Below are 25,008 nucleotides of genomic sequence, written 5' to 3'. Positions count from 1 at the left end.
TTATAATGAAGAACTTATTGGTCCATGAAATATTTTTCTTTCTATTAGAAGTATCTTCTCATCAAACAAAAATATTTGTGAGCTTATTGCCATGTCTTGTATATGTTTATTTCACTTTATTTTGATCAAGTTATTTGCTTGTATCATCCAGGAACAAATCAATTACGGCTTATCCCCACGCAAATACTCTGGATGAGACTTTACGTAGGTGGACTGTGAACATGAATGTGGATGATTCCAGGCTGTTGGAAGACATAAATCTTTAAGTTCTTAGCCGGATTCGCTGCATGGAATTATGCCATAATTTCCTGAAGAAAGTTCCCAAGCATTGGGATTGTAACCTGCATGTGTTCAAATTTGGGTCAGTAGAAAATTGTCCAACTTTGGAAGAATTCAGAGCTTGCTTGCTCTCTCCACCCAGAGGGAAGCTTTTTCACCCTACTCTACAAGTAGACTACACCCAAGATGTCCAAGAATTTTTTAGATGGAATAGAAAGGAAATGAAGAAGTTCATGATTTTTGAGAAAATAGACATCTTTGAAGTAGCCAAAGCTTTTTCTCAATATAGATATTTGGAGGGAATGGATCAGTGGCATAGAGGTAATGTCTATCTGTTCTGCATGATAGTATGATACTTGTTACATTATCCTGGACATGGAGTCATTCCCACCATTATCAAAGTAGTGTTACAACTTCGAGAAGGTTGTGACATTGCTCCTATAATCCTAGCTGAAACACTTTAAGGGCTAGACCAGATGGTCATTTCTGGGCGATTTGGTAGAAATCACTACATGGGATGTCCTGCTGCTTTCCAACTTTGGTTGATTGAGAAGCTGCAACTGTTAAGGCCTTTCCAACATAGTAAGCTTATAGCCATCCAGTACCAGACAAGGAGGGAAATTCTAGAATTCCACTCAATCACTAATTAGTAGGAGTACCTTCAAGAGAAAACTGAAGATAATATTAGATGGACCTGTCAGTGGTTGCCAATCAAGAATCCTATTATGAATACCATAGGGTGCAGTTATGTTAGGCTAATAGGTCTAACTCACACGTCATTTTATCTACCTACTCATCTGCGACGGCAATATTAATTACCTCAAACAAATCCAGGAGAAGTGGTGAACTTTTTTCCCTCGAAGAAGTTATCCACTGGTGTCATATATCTGTTGGCAAGTTTTTGGCAAAGGCAGCTGGTGTTAGGTCTTTTAGAAGAAAGAGTTCCAAATCATTAAGTGAAGACAGTTGAAGATCTGGGTTTTTGGTTTATTGTACTTCCATGTAACCGTTTTTCGTTTTATTTGTTGTAAACTTAAGCTTGGAGTTGAAATAAATTTTGCCTTTTCTATCTACCTTCACATGAGTGGTGGGAATAAAAAAGAAGGGAATCATGCATAACCTAAACAAAAGAAATAACATTGTCATAACATAATAAAACACCAGCATCGATTGCATCCTTGCATAATATGTATTAACATATGTAAAAACATTGTTTAGGTCTAAGAAAAAAAAAAAAGACCACCTAAGAATAGGAATAAGTAATTCCAAAATTCCATTATAAGAATGACATTTCCCCGACAGTGCCATAAGTGTAACTTCAGCGTTAAAGTACTGCGAAAAGAGCGTCATTTTTACCACAGTGCCAGAAAGTGCCGATTGCGTTGTAAAGATAATAGGATAAGAATGTCACCTCCATAACAGTGCCAGAAAGTGCTGATTCCAATGCCAAAATGCTATTATAAGAATGACATTTCCCAACAGTGTCGTAAGTGTAATTTCAGAGTTAAAATGCCGTGAAAAGAGCGTCATTTCTACAACAGTGCCAAAAAGTGCCAATTGCATTAATAAGAATGTCATCTCCATAAAGTGCCAATTTCATTATAAGAAAGACATTTCCCCGACAGTGCCAAGATGCATATGAGAATTCTTTTTTCTGCAGTAGCGCCAGAAAGTGCCGATTGCATTGCTTAGATGATATAATAAGAATGTCATCTCCACAACAGTGCCAGAAAGCGCCAATTTCAGCCTCATATCCATGACAATATTGGAAAATATTAATCTCAATGTCAATTTTTGTGTTATGATATCAATAAGATCAGAAGTATCAAGAAGTGTTACAAAGAGGTCAATTCAATCAGAAGAGCTGAGGTACGTTATAAGAACGATATCCTTACAATTTCTCCAATGAGTTGTCTCTCAGGTATGTATTCTCTTCCTCATTAGAATATGATTTTACTTTGAGATAATTCCCTCATACTTGCATTCTTGGCCAAGTTCAAGACATTTCATGTATGATCCAGTTCTAGTGGTATGATATACCGATACTACCCAATTGGATATACTGTCATCAAATTTTACCGCCAGAGTTTAATAGCTCGCCTTTTGCATTGCACCTATGCTATTCTTAAGCAGGATATCGACAGTACATGCTCTAGGCTGACAAAATTTTGTTATTCTTTTCTTTTCCGTTCGGCTATTGCACAGTCTCAGCCAAAAAGGGACATTTTGTAGACACCAAAATTTTCCCCCCTTGGCAATGATGAATTACGAGTAATGAGGAGATATATATTCTCTCTTTTGGAAAGAAGTCGAATATTCAGCACAAGTTCAGATTATCCTAGAACTTTTGATCGGTCAAACTCGATGTCGTTTAATGATGCAAGGAAAGTGACTAGAAGTGGTCGATGCCTTTTGTCAGAATACAACAATCAAGCCTAGTATATGCTCGGATCTCATATCATTAAAACGGACTTGTGAATACGGTCCTATTGGTATCTTGCACAAAAAAATGGATACCTAGGTGTGCCGTATTATTTACTTGAACCTTGAACTGGTTAAACCAGAAACCCTAAACCAAACCAAACCTTATACCAAACGAAACCCTAAACCAAACGAAACCCTAAACCAAACCAAATCTTAAACCAAACCAAACCCTAAACCAAACCAAAACCATTAACCAAACCAAACCCTAAACCAAGCCAAGCCCTAATGCAAACCAAACCAAACCCTAATGGAAAACAAACCCTAACCCAAACCAAACCCTAAACCAAACCAAACCCTAAACCAAACCAAACCCTAAACCAAACCAAAACCCAAACAAAACTCTAAACCAAACCAAACCCTAAACCAATCCAAACCATAAACCCTAAACCAAACCAAAACCCTAACCTAAATCAAACCCTAAACCCAAACCCAAACCCTAAACCAAACCAAACCCTAAACCCAAACCAAAACCCTAACCTAAACCAAACCCTAAACCCAAATCAAAACCCTAACCTAAACCAAACCCTAAACCCTAAACCAAAAACCCTAACCTAAACCAAGCCCTAAACCCAAACCAAAACCCTAACCTAAACCAAACCTTAAACCCCAAACCAAAAACCCTAACCTAAACCAAGCCCTAAACCTAAATCAAAACCCTAACCTAAACCAAACCTTAAACCCCAAACCAAAAACCCTAACATAAACCAAGCCCTAAACCTAAACCAAACCTTAAACCCCAAACCAAAAACCCTAACATAAACCAAGCCCTAAACCCAAACCAAAAATCCTAACCTAAACCAAACCCTAAACCCAAGCCAAAACCTTAACCTAAACCAAACCCTAAACCCAAACCAAAACCCTAAACCAAACCAAACCCTAAACCAACCAAATCCTAACCAAAACCAAACCAAACCCTAAACCAGACCAAATCCTTCACCAAACCAAACCAAACCCTCAACCAAACCAAACCCTAAACCAAATCAAACCCTAACCCAAACCAAACCCTAAACCTAACCAAACCCTAAACCAAGCCAAAACCTAAACCAAGCCAAACCCTAAACCAAGCCAAACCCCAAACCAAATCAGACCTCCCTAAACCAAACCCCAACCAAAATTTGCCACCTTTCTTTTGGTGATAAAATTTCCACTACAAACACTTAGGGCTACTGTCGCCCAGCCTACGGGGTAGTTGCCCAGTCTACGGGCATACCTGGAAGAATAACGGGGTGCCACGACACTTTTGGAGATATACCAGAGTGACACGGGAGTGAAGGACACGCTCCTAAACCTCCTTATGTGGCATCTATACATGGATGCCTCATTTTTCTATAAGTAGTGACCTCGGGTCACTGTGAAAACCTTAGACAAAAAAGAACACCTGAAGAAAAAACCCAGTTCTAGAGACTGTACAAAAAGAGAGAGAGAAAGAGAGGAAAGAAAAAGAAGAGACGAGTGTCTGTAGAAATTTTGAGTTGAGCTTACTGAAGTTGACAGAGTCTTACCCTATTCTCGCAAGTCCACATTGTCCATATCAAGTTATTACGAAACTTCTGTTTAAGTTTTTTTGTATTTGATTTCAATATTTTCAATACGGTATGGAAGCCCTGCCCAAATTTCCATAGCTAATTCCAACCCTAGGAATACGGCACGGAAGCCCCACCTGAAGTTCCATAGCTGATTCCAACCCTAGAAACTCAGCGCGAAAGCCCTGTCTGAATTTCCAAAGCTGATTCCAACCCTAGGAATACGGTGCAGAAGCCCTGCCTAAATTTCAAAAGCTGATTCTGACCCTAGGAATATGGTGTGAAAGCCCTACCCAAATTTTTACAGCTGATTCTGACCCTAGGAATTCAGTGCGGAAGCCCTGTTCAAATTTTCAAAGCTGATTCCAACCCTAGAAATATGGCGTAGAAGTCCTGTCCAAATTTCCAAATCTGATTCCGACCCTAGGAATATGGTGCGGGCCCTGCTCGAATTTCTAAAGTTGGCTCCAACCCTAGGAACACGACGTGGAAGCCCTGCCCAAATTTACACAGCTGATTCTGACCCTAGGAATATGACGCAGAAGCCTTGCCCAAATTTCCAAAGCTGGTTCCAACCCTAGGAATACGACGCAGAAGCCCTGCCCAAATTTTCACAGCTGATTCCAACCCTAAGAATATGGTGTGGAAGCCCTGCCCAAATTTTAATAGCTAATTCCAACCCTAAGAATATGGATGGAAGCCCAGCCCAAATTGCCACAGCTGATTCTGATTCTAGGAATATAGTGTGGAAGCCCTGCTCAAATTCTAAGAAACCAGAAACCATGTTCACACCTTGGCAAAGAAGCCCTTTCAACTTTCTTACTCAAGTGCCAAAAGTTTTTAATTTCTCTAAGAAAGAGAAAAGAAAATTAAATCATTGCACCTGAGTCGAGGAAAATTATTGAAAATTTCACCGTTTTCATTGGTCATTATCATATAAATATTACATCGTAATTTCATTTACATGTATAATACATACCTCATCTCCGCATGTATTATTTTATTTGTCTATTGCATAAAATAATGATTTTTTATTATCTTTTCATGTATTAATTTTAGAATTTGTACATTAAATGTAATCTATTTCCTCATTTATGCGTTATCATATGTGTTTCTCACATAAAATAACGATCATAATTATCATGTCATGGAGCATCGTACACATTTGAAGATAAGTTGCTTTCTATTTTATCATTTTATATGTTATCGCAGGTGTTCCTCACATGAAATAACAATCATAATTGTCATGTTATGGGGCATTGTACGTGTATGTCGATAAGGTAATTGGTTTTCTATTATTTTATGTAGATTTTATTATTTCATGTGGTTTTAATATAGATCTATATTTCATGTGATATTTCAATAATTTCTTTCAATTTTTTCATGCGAGTGTATGTATATGTGATTGTGTTATTTCATGTAATAAGACTTCCATGCTAGCTTAGACTATTAAACTTCTCAGGGGAGAATATTTGAAATCTAAGCCTCTGGTAGAAAGACCAAAAATTTCGGGCGAGATGGGTGCCTAACACCTTCCCACACTCATAACCTAACACGGACCCCTATCTCTGGAACAAACCAAAATATGAAGTCAAATTCGAGGGTTCCTTCCTTTCATAGGAATCCAACCCCCTATTCGAGCTCAATCCCTCGTTCGAAATTGGGCTCCACCATAGGGTTCTAGGCTCTAAATCCTAGATGGTGACTCCAAAAAAATCATGATTTCCCCACCCCCTATAGTCGCCAAACATATTTGGAGACAATTCAATTCATTTACCCCTGTAAGGCAAACCAGAGGTGAAGGAGCAAATAAGAAGAAAGAAAGAAAAAAGGTATTTCCCCTTACAATTATTTTATTTTATTTTTCAAATATACCCCTTATATTATCTACTGATTAACATTATCCTAGAAAACTATCTACTCATATTGTGTTGATGGAATAAATGTTAGAATTTAAATTTCAAACTATAGTCAAATTGGTCTTTTCAAAATGGTCTTTTTGATATCCAAAGTAGTCTTTTTGAAATTCTGCTTTCCCCCTCAAAAGTGTCTCTTCTACTTATACCATTTTGTCTTTAGCACTTGTGGAATTGTGAATGAGCTAAAGAGAACTCACAAAAGTTTAGTCCCACATTGCTTAGGGATGAAAGAAAACTTGGATATATATGTAGGAATGTTTGTTAAGGGTGCAAGCCCTTTGGAGAGGCACTTTCCCTTGTCATGTGCTTGTGGAGGTTCCTGGGTGCTTTTGAATTGTGTGAGAAAGCACACTGGGCCATGGCCAAGGCCGGCATTCGGGTCGGGGTTGAGTATGGGTGTGGGTGTGGGTGTGGGTGGTTCAAAGAACCTACTTTTATCTACATGTAATTTTTTATTCCACACTATTTCCTAAGGGACATATTATTGGTGTATATACCCAATAAAATGTACATACGTATGTATATGTACATGCATGCACCTGTATGTATGAGACATGTACCCTTTCCATTACAAAGGGACACCTGTATACGTATGGGTACCTGTACATGTATACCCATTTGTATACAGAGGCTTACATTCCATATATACAGAACTCTGATCCTAGTTGGGTATTGTACGAAATACATATTGTGAGAGTTTTTGCTCTATTCCCTATTTTGCTCTCCGTTATTGTTTTCTATTTGAATTTCTGAGTATTACCTTCGGATATACCTCTGGGAATTGCTTATTGGAGTGCACCTTAAGCAATTAGAGAGTTGTTTTATCTTGGAGGTGAGAACGTAAGGACAACCCGATTGCATATACAGGGGGTGTTCAAATACCTTAAGGAGAGTATTTGTATAACACTCAACTCTACTTAAGACAGACAATTTCTGCAACTATTTCAGAGGATTGCTTAAACAAGTAAGTCATCTTTTACTTGTAATTACATTTCAATTAATATAATTGTTTTTGTCAAAGTATTATACCTATTGCCTGGTTTCTGTTTCTTACAATCTTAAGGTATTTGAAAATAGGTATAAGGCTATAGCAAATGATATGGATTTTGATACACCTAATGCAAATGCTAAAATTAATGGAAGTGGTGCCACACCAACTTTGCCTACCAATACTGATGTACCAATTCCTACTGTTAATTTGCTTCACCATTACTACCTGCTTACTTTTCAACACCCACCAATGTTGTGCCTAAAGTTGGATCACTTCAACCTGTCATGGAGAAGATGAGGATCGTTTCTGAATTTGAAAAAATTGACCAATTCAGTAGTCAAAATTTTAAAAGGTGGAAGCAAATGCTTCTGTTCACTTTGTCTTAAATTGGGGTTGCTTTTGCATTGACTGAACCCAAGCCGCTACAAAGTGAAGATCCTAAACTTGAAGCAAAAAGACTTGCTTAGGTGGAAGCCAATTTTCAATGCAAGAATCGGATTTTGAATGCACTTTCACTTGAGTTATATAATGTTTATAATTCTTTTGAAAGTGCATACATGATATGGGATGCTCTATCCAAGAAGTACACTCTTGAGGATACAGGGAGTAGTAAGTATGTGGTGTCCAACTTTATGAATTTTGTTATGTCTGATGGAGAGGAAATCTCCTCCCATATTAACAAATTTCAAGTACTTGTTGGGAGGCTAGCAAGGGAGAATATAATTCTGTCGAATGCGTTTGTCACTTGTTCATTAATTGAGAAACTCCCTTCTTCTTGGAACCCATTTAAGTTAACCATGAAGCACAAGAGAAAGGAGTGGACCTTTGAACAAGTTGTAGTCTGGATCAAAATTGAAGAAAGGAATCGTGCAAGAGACAAGGCTATTGAGACTCCCAAACTCAAAGCAAATTTGGTTGAAATAGAGAAGCAAGGAAGCTCTAAGAAGGGCCTTCATGTTAAGAAGGACAAATCTTTCAAGAAAAAGAAAGGTAATTACTTCCTTTGTTGAAAACCAAGTCATTTTAAGAAGGATTGCAGGAGCAAAAAGAAAGGGTCTGAAAAGGCTAAGATTAATCTCATTGAAAGTGAGATTTTTACTACAATGATAACAGAGGTTAATCTGGTTGAAAAACCAATGGATTGGATACTTGATACTGGTGCTACAAGGCACATCAGTGGAGATCGAAGTTCCTTTTCTAAGTACTCTGTTATAAAAACTGATGACAAGGTCTTCATGGGAAATTTCCAATCTTCAAGTGTGGTTGGAAAAGGTCAAGTGACAATAAAACTTACTTTTAGAAAGACACTTATTTTGGAAAATATACTCCATGTTCTGGATATAAGGAGAAATCTGATTTCAAGGCCACTTTTAAACAAGGTCGGGTTGAAGTTGTCTTTTGAGTCGAATAAAGTTGTATTGTTAAAAAATGATGTATTTGTGGGCAAAGGCTATTTGAGTGATGGTTTATTTGTATTAAGTGTATCTAAAATTAATAATGAAATGTCAAGTTCTTCTGTTTACTTTGTTGACTCTTATGATTTATGGCATGATAGATTAGGACATTGTAGTGCTCCTTACATTTCTAAAACGTGCAAATATGGATTGCTTAAAAATAAATTTAATCCTTCTCTAGACAAGTGTCCCACTTGTATAGAGGCTAAGTTTACTGAAAAAATCTCATAAATCTGTTGTTAGGCAAAGTGGTTTTCTAGACTTGATACATAGTGATTTAAGTGATTTTAAGTCATATGAATCAAGGGGTGGTAAAAAATATATTTTGACTTTTATTGATGATTACTCAAGATTCACCATGTTGAATTTATTTAATTCAAAAGATGAAGCAGGAAATGCTTTCATATCATACAAAATTTAGGTTGAAAATCAACTTGGAAAGAAAATTAAAAGACTTAGGACTAATAGAGGTTCAAAATATTTCTGCATAAATTATTTTTGTAAAAATCATGGTATAATTCATAAAATTACAGTCTCTTATCAACCTGAATCAAATGGTATAGCTGAAAGGAAAAACCAAACATTAAAAGAGATGATGAATTCTATGTTAATTAGTTTGGGTTTACCGCTTGACATGTGGGGTGAAGAAATTCTATCTGCTTGCTATATTTTAAATAGGGTACCCCACAAGAAGACTGGTATGGTAGAAAACCTAGTGTAAATCATTTAAAAGTATGGGGTTGTTTATCAAAAGTGGTAATTACTGGATCAAAGAAAGAAAACTAGGGCCTAAAACTTTTGATTGTGTGTTTATTGGATATGCAAAGCATAATTCTGCATATTGTTGTATGGCTCTTAAAACCATAGATGATGTGTGTAAAGAAAATGATATTGTAAAATCCAGGGATGTTGAATTTTTTGAGAATATTTTTCCTTTTAAGTCTAGCATACAATTAAGTAAGGAAAATATTGATGACTTAAGTATAGGAAAAGACTTAAGTTTAGGAGAAGAAATGTCAAGAGAAAGTGATCCTACATCCAATGAAAATGAAACAAGTCAACTAAGGAGAAGTCAGAGAAGAAAGAAGTCTACTTACTCAGAAGATGATTGACTTGTCTGTCTTATAGACAAGGATTCTCTTATGTATAAAGAGGCAATAACATCCCGAGATGCAGTATTCTAGAAGGAAGCTATTAAAAGCAAAATAGATCCCATTTTATCCAATCATACTTGGGAACTAGTTGATTTGCCACTAGGGTCTAAAGTGTTAGACACTAAGTGGATATTTTGAAAGAAATTAAAATCGGATGGATCACTTGATAAGTTTAATGCTAGACTTGTTGTTAATGGTTTTAGACAAAAGAAAAATATAGATTATTTTAACACTTTCGCTCCGGTTGCTAGAATTACTATAATACGAGTAATGATAGCAATGGCTTCTATCTATAATTTGGTAATATACCAAATGGATGTAAATATAGTATTTTTAAATGGAGACTTAGAAGAAGAAATATACATTAAACAACCTAAAGGGTATACAGTATTTGGAAAGGAAAAAAAGTTTGTAAACTTGTAAAATCACTATATGGACTGAAACAAGCACCAAAACGATGGTATGCTAAAATTGATATGGTATTAATATCAAATGAATTTATTGTAAATGATGCTAAAAGATGTTTATATAGTAAATTTCATCAAGGTAAAGGTGTATTTATACTTTTTTATATGGATGACATGTTTATCGTGGATACAAATTTGGATATTGTTTTGCAAACTAAAAATCTATTGATGTCCAATTTTGATACAAAAGATTTGGGTGAGGTTAATGTTATTCTTGGAATCAAGATAATCAGGAAAGAAAGGGAGATAATCTTATCTTAAGCACATTATGTGGAAAGTATGTTTAAAAAGTATAACTATTATGACTCACCAAAGATAAAGACACCTTTAGAGGTGGGATGTCATTTACAAAAGTTTTTGGGTGAACCAATAAAGGAAAAGAAATAATCATAAGTTATTGGTTCTGTTTCATATTTGATGAGTTGTACCAGGCCAGATATAGCATTAACAGTTGGAAAGTTGAGTTAACACATTCACAATCCAAGTAAAGAGCACTGGTATGCCCTAGACAGACTAATAAGATATCTAAAGGGTACTATAAATTATGATCTTCATTATAGTGGTAATCCTACTGTTTTGGAATGCTATTTTGATGCTCATTGGATATCAGATACAAATGAACCCTTAGCAACTAGTGGATACGTGTTCACACTAGGTGGTGGAGTTGTTTCATAAAAATCAGTTAAACAATCCTGTGGTACAGGATCCACCATGAAAGCAGAATTTATCACTTTAGAAAATGCTAGAATTGAAGCCGAGTGACTCAAAAAATCTAGTGACAGATTTTTCATTGTGGCCAAAATCAATGCCTTCTATGTCACTTCATTGTGATAGTCAGGCAGCTATAGTTAAAGCAAAAAGTAGAGTATATAATGGAAAAAGGAGACATATTCATCTTAGACATAATCTAGTAAGGCAGTACATAAATGAAGGGATAATAGCTATTGATTTTGTGAAATCAGAAAATAATTTAACCGATATGTTCATAAAACCAATGCCTACTACGGTTATACATGATTTATCTAAAGGAATGAGCTTGAGTCCTGTGTCATAGGTCATGTGATGGACACCCAACCTATGTGAAGAGATTAAATCCTGAATTAGGTTCAAAAGGTAAAAACGAAGTCACTGGATGACTTGCGTAGTACTATTACTCAATTGCTCATTCTGGATAGATGGTAAAGTTGTACCACCACAAAGAAAAAGAGGATGAGCTACAAACTCTTAATTAAGCCAACTCTCACGAACTATGGGGGTGTGTTAACTGTGATGCACACTACAGACTGACCTAATTGGATATAGTGGGTTTGGCCGCCAACCGATAAGAATTTTAAAGATGAATTCTCTAAACATCCATAAGACCAAGATAGGGACAAGGCCGGTAAAAATGTCCAATATTGTCATGATAAAGGTTATCTCGAACATCGACTAGTAAGATATGGGTGGTGACCTAGCTGGCTACACAGATGAGGAAAGGTTCAAGAAGTCTGACGTCACCCGTACTCTGTAGCGTAGTTCATCAGGCCTAGTGTAGGTTCAAGTCCTGAAGACACCTGCAACGCTGTGCCCTACTATATTTAATATACTTAGTTATTCTATTTTCGATTTTTTTCGATACTTTGAAACTTGTGAGAGAATTGTTGGAATTTAAGTTTCAAACTATGGTCAAATTGGTCTTTTTGAAATCCAAAGTGGTATTTTTGAAATTCAGTTTCCCCCTCAAAAGTTTTTCTTCTACTTTTACTATTTTGTCTTTAGCACTTGTAGAGTTGTGAATGAGCTTAAGACAACTCACAAAAGTTTAGTCCCACATTGCTTAGAGATGAAAGAAAACTTGGATATACATGTAGGGATGTTTGTTAAGGGTGCAAGCCCTATGTAGAGGCACTCTCCCTTGTCAAGTGTGTGTAGGGGTTCCTAGGGTGCATCGTGCTCCCGCTGAGCCTAACAGTGGCCGAGGCTAGGGTTGGAGTCGGGTGCGGGTGATTCAAAGAACCTACTTTTTACTACATGTAATTTTTTATTCCACACTTTTTCCTAAGGGACATATTATTGTTGTATGTACCTAATAAATGTACATACGAATGTATATATACATGCATGTACCTGTACGTATGAGACATGTACCCTTCCCCCATAAGTGAATGTACCCTTCCCATTATAAAGAGACACCTGTATACATATGGGTACCTGTACAGGTATACCCATTCATATACAGAGGCTTACATTCCATATATACAGAACTATGATTCTGGTTGGGTATTGTATGAAATACATACTGTGAGAGTTTTTGCTTCTCTGTTCTTTGCAAGTGCTTATGTTCTCTGTTTTGCTCTCTATTATTGTTTTCTATTTGAATTTCTGAGTATTACCTTCGGACATAGCTATGGGAATTGCTTATTGTAGTGCCCCTTAAGTAATTGGAGAGTTGTTTTATCTTGAAGGTGAGAACGTAAGGTCAACCCGGTTGCATACATATATATGGAGTATTCAAATACCTTAAGGAAAGTATCTGTATACGACTCAACTCTACTTAAGATAGATGATTTCTGCTATTGTTTCAGAGGATTACTTGAACAAGTAAGTCATCTTTTACTTGTAATTACATTTCAATTAATATAATTATTTTTGTCAAAGTCTTATACCTATTGCCTGGTTTCTATTACTTACAATAAATACATTTTTATGGTGACCTTATCATCATTATTTTAACAACTATTAACCAATTCTTCCCCCCCCCCACTTTAATAAGAAGCATAACAACGGAAGATACTAATTAAAGTTGTTAGATATTAGCCTCTATTTTTTTTTCATACGTAATACTAGTCATTAATTTTATATATTAGTAAATGTGGATACATAGCTCTGATTAGATCAATAGTTAAAACCTTCCCTGGAAGATAATTATACTTTTTGTTTGACATTGGCATAGTGAAACTTCATTTACTTTATTGAGTATATAAGTAGTTGTTCTTTTTGTTAAATTTTTCTTATATAATTTACCCATAGAATTGCTATAGAAAACATTACATCTTCACTCACACATAAACTTAAAAAAAAATCACATCAAAAGTGGATATCTACTCAATGAATAAAGAAATTCATCATGTCTTTTGCATGCTCGAAGTTTTAGCTTGTGGGGCTTGACCATGCCTAAAATTTCTTAATTAATTGTATAATCAACAACCAAATCAGAGTTTATCACTACAAACTTTTATAACTTTGAAAAAAATATGGTAGGGCCCATATAAGCCTTATCCAACTTGCAATAAACATATTTAAGAGTTTTTTTTTTTTTTTTTTTAGTAGTGAACATATTTAAGATTGGAAGTGTTAGTAAATCCAAGTTGCATATTATTCAATAATATATTTATTAGTTACAATATAGGAGGGACAACTTTATCCACTCAAATGCAATGCAAAAAAAAAAAAAAAAAAAAAAAAGCAATTTTAATCCATTCGCAACAAAGAGCAACATCCATGGAAAAAAGGAAGAACAGTTCAAGTAAGCAATGATGGCCATATATAGTAGTATATATGTATGTAGGCATTTGACGATGGAAAGTGAAAGTGTTAGTAAATCCAAGTTGCATCTTTAATAATATATTTATTAGTTACAATATAGGGGAGGAAAACTTTATCCACTCAAATGCAATGCAATGCAAAATAAATAAATAAAAAAGACCATTTAAATCAGCTGGCAAGAAAGAGCAACATCCATGGATTAGCTAATATACTAATAAAGTATTGGATGGTGCGTTTGCCTTCTATATTGTTGTTTCTGCAACAATGAATACGAGAGAGGGTTTGATTGTACAGATGCAGTTGGATGGCTTATTCAAGAGATTGAGAGTGGTTGGCCTGGGGAGCTTTCTGTTATACTAAACGATGTTAACAATATTATACACTCTTTTAGGAATTTAAAGATAAGAACGGCCGCAGACAGATCTTTTGTGTTTATAGCTCACAGTTTAGCGATACATGCAACGAAATGACGCTTACATTGCACTCTTAATGATGTGTACTCCTAAAGTTTATATGAACGCTAGCTTTCTTTCTTTTTCATCGATATATATATATATATATATATATGAGTGTTTATATGAATGTTAAACTTTCTTTCTTTTTCTTCAATCAATATATATGTGTACATACATATATATGAGAGAGAGAGAGAGAGAGAGAGAGAATTTGTGGGTAAAACTTATTTACAATGAATTAATATTTTTTGAGGGTAATTTAGAGCGCCACCCCTAGAGAATGCCATTATTAGAAAGACACCCACTGCATAACACCGGATTATACTCGGACCCTCTATTATCAGTCCCTGTTAAGTGAGGATTTGAATTGACAGTTTTACCCTTTTAATTAACAGATGACCGAATCATATTTTACTCATGTCCCTCAATACCCTTAACATTCACTCACCTTCACCTTGGATTTCCCCCTAACCTCCATACCCCCATCATCTTCCTAGACCGGAGCTGAGGAAGTCACTTGCATCGCCAAAATCCGAAGAACATTGATCTTTATCTTCTGCACTATCTTCATCTTTAGTTGAATGGTGGTTGTGGTGGGAGTGGTAACATTGATCTTACGCTTCAAATGGCTGCAATAGCTAAAACCCGAAAAAGACCCCAAATTCAACTTTGGTTCGGATTTGTTGAAATCAAATTGGCCAGACCGATTAAATGGATTGATCGAAACTGAAATACGCCAAATCCAAAAAACCCTCTAAGCCAGACCTGAAATCTATCTTCAAATTGGATGTGAGTTCATTTCAACGTGAAAGTCTCCTGAAACAAGATCTTGGACGCTTCAGAAGTTTCCGGGGTAATTGTAGCAGTAGAAGTAGCTCTAATCACAAGAACATAGGAGAATGGGTTGAAGTTGTAGACGCTCCCACCATTGAAGGCTAGAGCTGAAATTGCATGGTAATCAACATCGAAACTGCCATTTCTGCTGGTCTCAGTGGCTTCTTCTTCACTTAGCCTCCCTGCGCAAACTCCATCGTATTCCGGCGCTGCTCTTCATGGTTTGGGGATGAAGACAATGAAGGGTATGTGATGAGGGTTAGGGGTTAATAGAAGGGTATATTGGGTACTTTATTATAAGAGTATTTTGGTATATTGAAAAAATAACACCAGCTGACATCAGTATATAAGGTATATCCCGTGACAACGACTAATGGTAGGGGATCTGAGTATAATTTGGTATTATGCAGGATGTGTCTCTTTAATAGTGGCATTCTCTAGGAGGTGTCTCTCTAATAATTTGATAAATTACCCTTTTTTTAAGTTACAATTTACAAATGAACTAGATTGTGCCTTTATAAATTGATTAACAAATAACTCTCGCGAAGTTTATTCAATCCACCTTAGTTGAAAAACTTCAATGAAGGGGGGAAGATGTCCTGCATTTGAGTAGGATGACATGGTTGCACGGTAATAAAGAATGTAGTTGTTGCATTCTTTTCTTTTTTTTTTAATTCTGGTTTTTCCTAAAAAAACTTCTTTAATAGGTTCAATGTAGTGTGTAACTTTCAGCGTGCCTTGTTACATCTAATCTTAATTGAAATTGAAGTTAAATATTTAATCTTATTATTTTCTAATAACTTAAAAGATAATTAATTATAGGAAAATTTATATCGCCACCCCCTATGGAATGCCACTATTAGAGATACACCCCCTGCATAATACCCAATTACGCTTGCACCTCTTACCGTCAGTCCCTTAATTATATGTACATATAATTAGTAAATAATGATTTTTTTTGTATGAAGAAGAAATAATTTGCTAAAGAATATAAGAATATAAAAAATAAAAATAATATTACTAAGAAAAATGAGAATTTACAGAGTTTCTAGAAAGCAAAACATGACTTCTCCAATGTAGCTTTGTTCGCCCAACCTTTTTCAAGTTGACCAATTTCATCATCTTTAACTTAAATATGTAACACCCGAAATTTAAAAATCTCCTCCACTTTAATGATGGAAATTTATTTGAAAAGTAAAAGGTGGAATGAGAAGTAGAAATTTTAGGTAAACAACTGCACAACTAAACACAGTTGTGTACAGTTGTGTCGATAAGGAAGTAGACAAGGGAGAAGGGTAGGTAAGGTGTGAGAGTGCTCTACAGCTGTGGGGAAGAGTCTCACATAAGGTGGACTACATAGGGAAGAGGGTAGGACAGCAGGGAAGCCAGTAGAGGCAAACCAGTGGGATAGGCCCTAGCTAACCGGCCAGCCGGTTGCAATGGCAGAATGCCCAGAAAACTGGTTTTTGCTCAGTGGACCCCACCACTTTGTAAGGATATTTTTCCCCTTTCTACCATAGATTATGGCATGCTGAAGGGTTTAAATGCAATTGGTTTCAATCTGAAACCCATTTTCTATGAAAAGTTATATAAGTTTAAAACTTGGGGAAAATGAGTTTTTCTAAAAACTATTTTTTCCAAACAGACCCTAAGGCCTGTGTGGCACTATATAAGGGGAAGGGGTAATTGACTGTTCCTCTTTTCTCCCTTTTGGTGTTGTGAAACACAAGAGAAAGAAGAAAGAAAGGAGAGGGAGACCAGCTAGCTAGCCTGCTACTTCTATGGCTACTGCTTTTTGCATGCAGCTGTTGTGGCTGTGCATGCAGGTGTAGTTGGTGGTGCTGTGGCTGCTGCTGCTGCACACATACCTGTAGGACTAAGTGTTGCCTCACCTATGGAGCTGGAATATGAGATGTCTAGTAGGAAATGACCCTCCTACTCATGTGGCACCCTATGGGAAGGTAAACCCTAACCCTAAAACTCTGAATTTAAGTACAATATGAATTGGTTAGGGGTAGGGGTAGTACAGAGATGAAATTGAAGGTTGGGAATTTCCTGTGGGGACCTAATATAGTCTCCCGCAGCAAAAGCCCGAACTGTAGAACTCGTTTGGGAACTCGAATGGGTATAGGGTTGTCCCAGAAACCCTAAACTTTAGGGCTTTTCATAATGTACTAAGATAGGGTAAAATTTGTGGTGGGAATTGCCTACACATGAATTCAGTTTTTCCCTGGGACAAGTGACATGATTGATAATCATTTCCAGGGAAAAAATTGGATTAAAGTGGGATTTAGTAAATTAATTACAGTGTACAGAGACCCAATCCAAGCAAGAAGTGACCTGGTAATGTAAAGTGAATGGAATAGAGTTGGGTAGCAAGTGTTTTGAAGGCTAAAACCTGCTTGGTACAGTTCTTCCAAAGGGGGCAGAGCTATTGGGCAGTGAAAAGGCCTCTTCTGCTGTGAGCGTAGTGGCCAGCAGGATCTTCATCTTAGTCCTCTCTCCTCTCTCTCTTCTTTGCCTCTACCAGCCCCGCACCACTATATCACCGCTCGGAGATATATGGGGGGGTGTATTTCATAGGGCACATTTCTCTCTCTCTCTCTCTCTCTCTCTCTCTCTCTCTCTCTCTCTCTCTCTCTCTCTCTCTCTCTCTCTCTCTCTCAGAGTGTGGTTCAGAGGTACATTCTTCTTAGGTTGATGATGGTCCAATATGGAGGATTGGGATCATACAAAAGGGGTTTGGAGTTGCCACCTAGGATTATGGGCCTAGGACCCTGGGGTGGGCCCGATTCCTAAGAAAAGGGCCCAGAAATTGGTCAGATCCAGAGATCATGGTATGTGTCAGGTTGTAGAATTGAGAAGGTGTTAGGCACCCAATCTACCCGATTCAACCGGTCTTTCTACTAGACACTTGAAGAACAAACATTTTCCACAATTATTCTATACCACATGCATGGATAAATTATGACACATATATACATTGATAAAATAAATAGTTACATATGTACACTAAAACAAGGAAAATAAAGAGTCTACAATGTACTAATTTGGGTGAGAGATTATACCTGACCTTAACCCCTATTTCGGGTTAAGAGGGGTGGGCCCCTGATTAGTGTGGATACGGATTTTCTCCTGAATTCTCCTGGCTCAGGGGAAGGTGGTCTTGACCTCCAACTTCATTTCTTAAGAGATGCTAACTATGCTGATTTTCAGATATTTGGACAGAGGTTCGGCTAGGGAAGAGCAATGCTCGAGCTTGTAGTTTAACAGAACTTTTGCAGAACTTCGACTGGGGAAGGCTAATTCTAGATCAGGGTTTCGACAGAGCTTTGGCTAGGGCTGGCTACTTCTGGGATTTAGATTTCGGTAAAGCTTTGGTTAGGGAAGGCTACTTCTGGGATTTGGATTTCGATAGAGCTTGGGCTAGGGAAGGCTACTTCTGGGATAAGGGTTTTGACAGAGCTTCGACTAGGGAAGGCTACTTCTCGGATTAGGGTTTTGGCAGAGCTTTGGCTAGAGAAGGCTTGGGAAAGACTAGGTAAGCCAAGGGATGGGCTTAGGAGGGTGCCACACTAGGCAAGGGAGGGGCTTCTAAGGAGGGGAGAGGTGTGCTCACCAAGCGTGAAGTGAAGGGAGGTATTTATAGGTTTTTGGGACCAACGGGATGAAAAAGGGGATTTTTCAACCAATGGGGTGCAGGGTTGTAGGGTATGCTAGCGTGGGCATAGGGTATGCTAGCAGGGGGTGCGGGGTACACTAGTAGGGGTGCACAGGGTGCAGGGCTGCGGGCAGACTAGGTGGGCCTATGGGGCGGGGCCGTGGTTCAAGGTGCATAGGGGAGTGAGAAAGATGGGCGAGGGGCAAGGTAAGGTGGGTGGGGGCGCTGGGCTGTGGGGCAGGGGCATAGGCAAAATGAGCAGGGGCATGGGCAAGATGGGCAGGGGCACACGGGAGGTGGGGCCATGGCATATGTGTGGGGCTATGGGGTAGGGGCGCATGACTAGGAATATTCCCTTGGATATTGATCTGATGGTTCCAAATAGTTTCTATCTTCCGAGGATGATTACGGGAGATCAGACGATCCAATTATGACGCACCCTATGTCATTGAAATTGTGATTCCAAGTGTTATCCATCCGTACGGTCACTTTGGAGTGGATTTCTTCGTATACAGGATGTCATAATTGGACCCTTCTTTTCTCCCGTATAGGAGTTCTAGGGCTTCTGGGTGTGTAGGGAGTGTTTCGGGGCTGGGTTACTTCAGTCAGTTGTCATCTCTGTTGATCAAAAGCGAAAAGTCGTGTCCACGATCCATGACTCATCATAGCTAGGGGAGAGTGAAAAAATTGGGGGTCTACAAAATGCCCCTCTTTGGCCGAGGCTTGTGCCATAGCCGAAGGGTAAAGAAAAAAATAACCACATTTTGTCACCCGAAGCATGTACTGCCGTCATCTTGCTCAAGGTAGAGAGAGGTGCAAATGCAGCAGGTAATATCATTCAACTACTCAAAGTTTGGAGTCTTACCTAATTTATCAATTGTAAGAAAGAGACTCTATCCTACAAAAGATGTTAGTACGCGATTTTGTTCTTGTTTCCCTAGGCTGGGTCTTTCAAACCAATCTAAGAAATTCTTGTCTCCCTACACATTGAACCAGTCTAAGCAATTCTTATCTCCCTATAATAGGTCTTTCAAACCAATCTAGGCAACTCTTGTCTCCCTAGAATACGTCTTTTGAACCAGTCTAGGCAATTCTTGTCTATTGAGACTAGGTCTTTCGAACCAATCTAGCCAATTTTTCTCTCCCTAGACTAGGTCTTTTGAACCAGTCTAGGCAATTCTTGTCTCCCAATACTAGGTATTTCGAACTAGTCTAGGCAATTATTATCTCCCTACAATAGGTCTTTTGAACCAGTCTAGACAATTTTTATCACCCTAGACTAGGTCTTTAGAACCAGTCTAGGCAATTCTGGTCTCCCTACACTAGGTCTTTTGAACCAGTCTAGGAAATTCTTATCTCCCTAGACTAGGTCTTTCAAACCAGTCTAGGTTATTCTTGTCTCCCTACGCTAGGTCCTTTGAACTAGTCTAAGCAATTCTTGTCTCCTTAGACTAAGTCTTTCAAACAAGTCTAGGAAATTTCTGTAACCCTAGACAAGGTCTTTCGAACCAGTCTAGGTAATTCTTCTCTCTAAACTAGGTCTTTTGAACCAGTTTAGGCAATTATTGTCACCCTAGACATTGTCTTTCGATCCAATCTAGGACATTCTTGTCACCCTAGACTAGGTATTTCGATCCAGTCTAAGAAATTCTTGTCTCCCTACACTAGGTCTTTTGAACTAGTCTAGGCAATTCTTATCTCCTTAGACTAGGACTTTTGACCCAGTCTAGGCAATTCCTATCACCCTAGATTATGTCTTTCAAACCACTCTATGCAATTGTTGTCTCTCTACACTAGGTATTTCGAACCAATCTAGGCAATTATTGTCTCCATAGACTAAGTCTTTTGAACCAGTCTAGACAATTCTTGTTTCCCTGTACTAGGTCTTTTGAACATCTTTCAAACCAGTCTAGGAAACTCTTTGTCTCCCTAGACTAGGTCTTTCGAACTAGTCTAGGCTATTATTGTCTCCCTAGGTCTTTCGAACCAGTCAAAAAAATTCTTGTCTCCCTAGACTAGGTCTTTCAAAATAGTCTAGACAATTATTGTCTCCCTAGACTAGGTCTTTCGAACCAGTCTAAGAACTTTTTGTCTTCATAGACTAGGAATTTCGAAGCAGCCTAGTCAATTCTTGTCTCCCTACATTAGGTCTTTCAAACCATTCTAGGCAATTCTTATCTCCCTAGACTAGGTCTTTCGAACCAATCTAGGCAATTCTTGTCTCCCTACGTTAGGTCTTTTGAACCTGTCTTGGCAATTCTTGTCTCCCTGGACTAGGTCTTCCTAACAAGTCTAGGCAATTCTTATAACCTTAGACTAGGTCTTTCTAACCAGTCTAGGCAAATCTTGTCTCCCTAGACTAGGTCTTTTGAACTAGTCAAGGCAATTCTTCTCTCCCTAGACTAAGTCTTTCAAACTAGTCTAGCCAAGTTTTATCTCCATAGACTAGGTCTTTCGAACCAATCTAGGCAATTCTTGTAACCCTACACTAGGACTTTCGAATCTATCTAGGAAATTCTTATCTCCTTATACTAGGTCTTTCGAACAAGTCTACGCAATTTTTGTCTCCCTAAACTAGGTCTTTGAAAGTAGTGTAGGAAATTCTCGTCCCCATAGACTAGGACTTACGAAGCAGTGTAGGCAATTCTTGTCTCCCTACACTAGGTCTTTCAAACCACCCTAGGCAATTCTTGTCTCCCTAGACTAGGCCTTCCGAACTAGTCTAGGCAATTCTTATCTCCTTACGCTAGGTCTACTGAACCATTCTAGGCAATTCTTGTCTCCCTGGACTAGGTCTTTTGAATAAGTCTAGGCCATTTCTGTATCCCTAGGCAAGATCTTTCGAACCAGTCTAGGCAATTCTTGTCTCCTTACACTAGGTCTTTCGAACCCATCTAGGCAATTCTTGTCTCCCTCGACTAGATCTTTCGAACCAGTCAAGGAAATTCTTGTCTCCCTACACAAGGTCTTCTGTACCATTCTAGGCAATCCTTGTCTCCCTGAACTGGGTCTTTCGAACAAGTCTAGGCCATTTTTGTATCCCTAGACAAGATCTTTCGAACTAGTCTAGGCAATTCTTGTCTCCTTACACTAGGTCTTTCGAACCCATCTAGGCATTTCTTGTCTCCCTGGACTAGGACTTTCGATCTAGTCAAGGCAATTCTTGTCTCCCAAGACTAGGTCTTTCGAACTAGTCTTAGTAATTTTTGTCTCCCTAGACTAGGTCTTTCAAACAATTCTAGGCAATTCTTGTCTACATAGACAAGGTCCTTCGAACCAGTCTAGGCAATTCTTGTCTCCCTGGACTAGGACTTTCGAACAAGTCTAGACAATTCTTCTAACCCTAGAAGAGATCTTTTGAACTAGCCTAGGCAATTCTTGTCTCCCTAAACTAGGTCTTTCAAACTCATTTAGGCAATTCTTGTCTCCCTAGGCTAGGTCTTTCAAACTAGTCTAGTCAATTCTTGTCGCCCTAGACTAGGTATTTCGAACCAGTCTAGGGAACTTTTATCTCCCTAGACTAGGTCTTTCGAACCAGTCCAAAAAATTCTTGTCTCCCTAGACTAGGTCTTTAGAACTAGTCTAGGCAATTCTTATCTCCCTAGACTTGGTCTTTTGAACCAGTCAAGGAAATTCTTGTCTCTCTACACTAAGTCTTTCAAACCAGTCTAGATAATTCTTGTCTCCCTAGACCAAAACTTTCGAACAAGAATAAGCAATTCTTGTCACCGTAGACTTGGTCTTTCAAACTAGTCCAGGAAATTCTTATCTCCCTAGAGTAGGGCTTTTGAACTAGTCTAGGCAATTCTTGTCTCCTACACTGGGTCTTTCGAACCAGTCTAGGCAATTCTTGTCTCTCTACACTAGGTCTTTTGAACCAGACTAGGCAATTCTTGTCTCTGTAGACTAGGTCTTTCAAACCAGTTATGGCATTTCTTGTCTCCCTACACTGGGTCTTTTTAACCAGTCTAGGCAATTCTTGTCTCCCTAGACTAGGTCTTTCGAACTAGTCTAGGCAATTCTTGTCTCCCTACACTGGGTCTTTCGAATAAGCTAGGAAATTCTTATCTCACTAGACTAGGTCTTTTGAACTAGTCTAGGCAATTCTTGTCTTCCTACACTAGGTCTTTCGAACCAGTCTAGGAAATTCTTGTCTCCCTAGAGTAGGTTTTTCAAACCAGTCTAGGCAATTGTTGTCTCCCTTGACTAGGTCTTTTGAACCAGTCTAGGCAATTCTTGTCTCTGTACACTAGGTCTTTCGAATTAGTCTAGGAAATTTTTGTCTCCCACACTAGGTATTTTGAACTAGTCTACATAATTCTTGTCTCCATAGATTAGGTCTTTCAAGAGAACTAGTCTAGGACATTCTTGTCTCCCTGCACTAGATCTTTTGAACCAGTCTAGGAAATTCTTGTTTCCCTAGGCTAGGTCTTTCGAACCAATCTAGGAAATTCTTGTCCCCTATCCCAAAATCTTTCAAACTAGTCTAAGAAATTCTTATCTCCTTGGACTCGGTCTTTCGAACAAGTCTCGACGATTCATGTAACCCTAGACTAGGTCTTTCAAACCAGTCTAGGCAATTCTTGTCTCCCTACACTAGGGCTTTCAAACCAGTTTAGCCAAGTTTTATCTCCATAGACTAGGTCTTTTGAACCAGTCTTATCTTCCTAGACTAGGTCTTTCGAACCAGTCTAGGAAATTCTTGTCTACCTATACTAGGTTTGTAATACCTGACTTTCTAATCCCAATCTAATTACCCAGTTGGTTTGGTTTGTTTTTGCAGGACCTGAACTTGAGTGAGCTGAGTCGGATACACTATGAAACATGATGGAAAGGTTGACCCTAAACTCGAGTTGGCCAGACGAGTCTAAACTGGTGCCTTGTGATGTCTATGTGCCTAGGCCAACACTTGCATGTATCACAAGGTCATGTACACACAATAAAGGTATGTAGCCATATTTTATGTCGAGTACGCATTTTGGGTCAATTACTGGCAGTGAAATACGTGTCTGGGGCTGAGCCCAGTCGAAATCCCAATTATTCGGCTAAGTATTGGCCGATTGGTGGGTGGTCATAGGTGGTTTAGACCCACTAGTGTGACCAACCACTCTGGTCATTAGATATTTTAACCCAAGTATAAATAGCATTTATTACCTTTATTTTCCCTCATTTTTTGCTTTAGACGATGGATGAAAATAGTAAAGAAGAGAGGGAAAAGAAAGAAAGAAAAGGGAAGAAGAAGGAAGAAAAAGGGAAGGAGATGCTCGTTGTGCAGTGTTGGGGTTAGATCTTTTGAATTCGACACCGCAAAAGTGATCTTTGTTTTGGGATCTACCTTTTGAGGTGAGTAAAGGATATTTTTCATAAACCCTCAAGAAACCCTAAGTGAAACCATATGATTCGGGTAGGAATCCTCTAGATCTTTTTAATCCCACTTGAGAATATGAATATAAGGTTTAACGCAGGACCGACATGTTGTTTTGAAGGTTTTAGAGGAAGAAATCATAAAATGTGAAAGGCATTTAGTGATTTCTTGAGTTAGAGAAGAGATTTGGGGTTTTGAAGTTGTTCTTGAGCAAAGTGCTAAGATCCATGCTTAAAACCTTGTATCAACCCTAGACCTAGTTAGAATCACAATATGGGACCTTAGATGTGTGGAAAATGAGATCGAATCACCCCTTGTGGTTTCCCCAAGGTGGGATGAAGAATGGAAGTGAACAGTAAATTCTTGGTTCTGAGTGGTGGGTGCCCTGGAAGTGGTTGGAACCCGCCTGTCCTGGTTGGGTTTCTGGCTCAACTGGTGAGCAAGGACCGGTGGACACCTGACTTGCCACTCCTGGTCCGTCGGTCTAGGCAAAGCCCCTGGGTCGAGCTACGAGCAAGGATTGGTGGGTACCTCGCCCTTCGATTGACCTACCAGTTAGACCCATTGGGTTTTGATTGGGCCCAAATTTGTTGGGCAACCTCCTATGGTGGTTTTAAATGCGTTGGGATCATCGTATTCTATTGATTGTAAACCTAAAATGAGATATAATAAACTTGACCTCTTTTCTGATAAGTTATACTAGAAACTCACGTCATCACACGTCGGATCTTCCTTGTACCAAGGGTGAAACAGTGTACACATCTAGGTACGTGGGAAGAGGACGTTGACTTTTTTTTTAGAGTGTTTTTTATTTATTCTATTATTGTTGTAGACTAGCCATGTCATCACTTTATTTTTGTGTGTGGACTAGTCATCCACCAATGCCATTTACATGCA

The sequence above is a fragment of the Macadamia integrifolia genome, unplaced genomic scaffold, assembly GCF_013358625.1.
Source record: "Macadamia integrifolia cultivar HAES 741 unplaced genomic scaffold, SCU_Mint_v3 scaffold738, whole genome shotgun sequence".
NCBI lineage: Eukaryota > Viridiplantae > Streptophyta > Magnoliopsida > Proteales > Proteaceae > Macadamia > Macadamia integrifolia.
Note: the sequence above shows the minus strand (reverse complement) of the source record.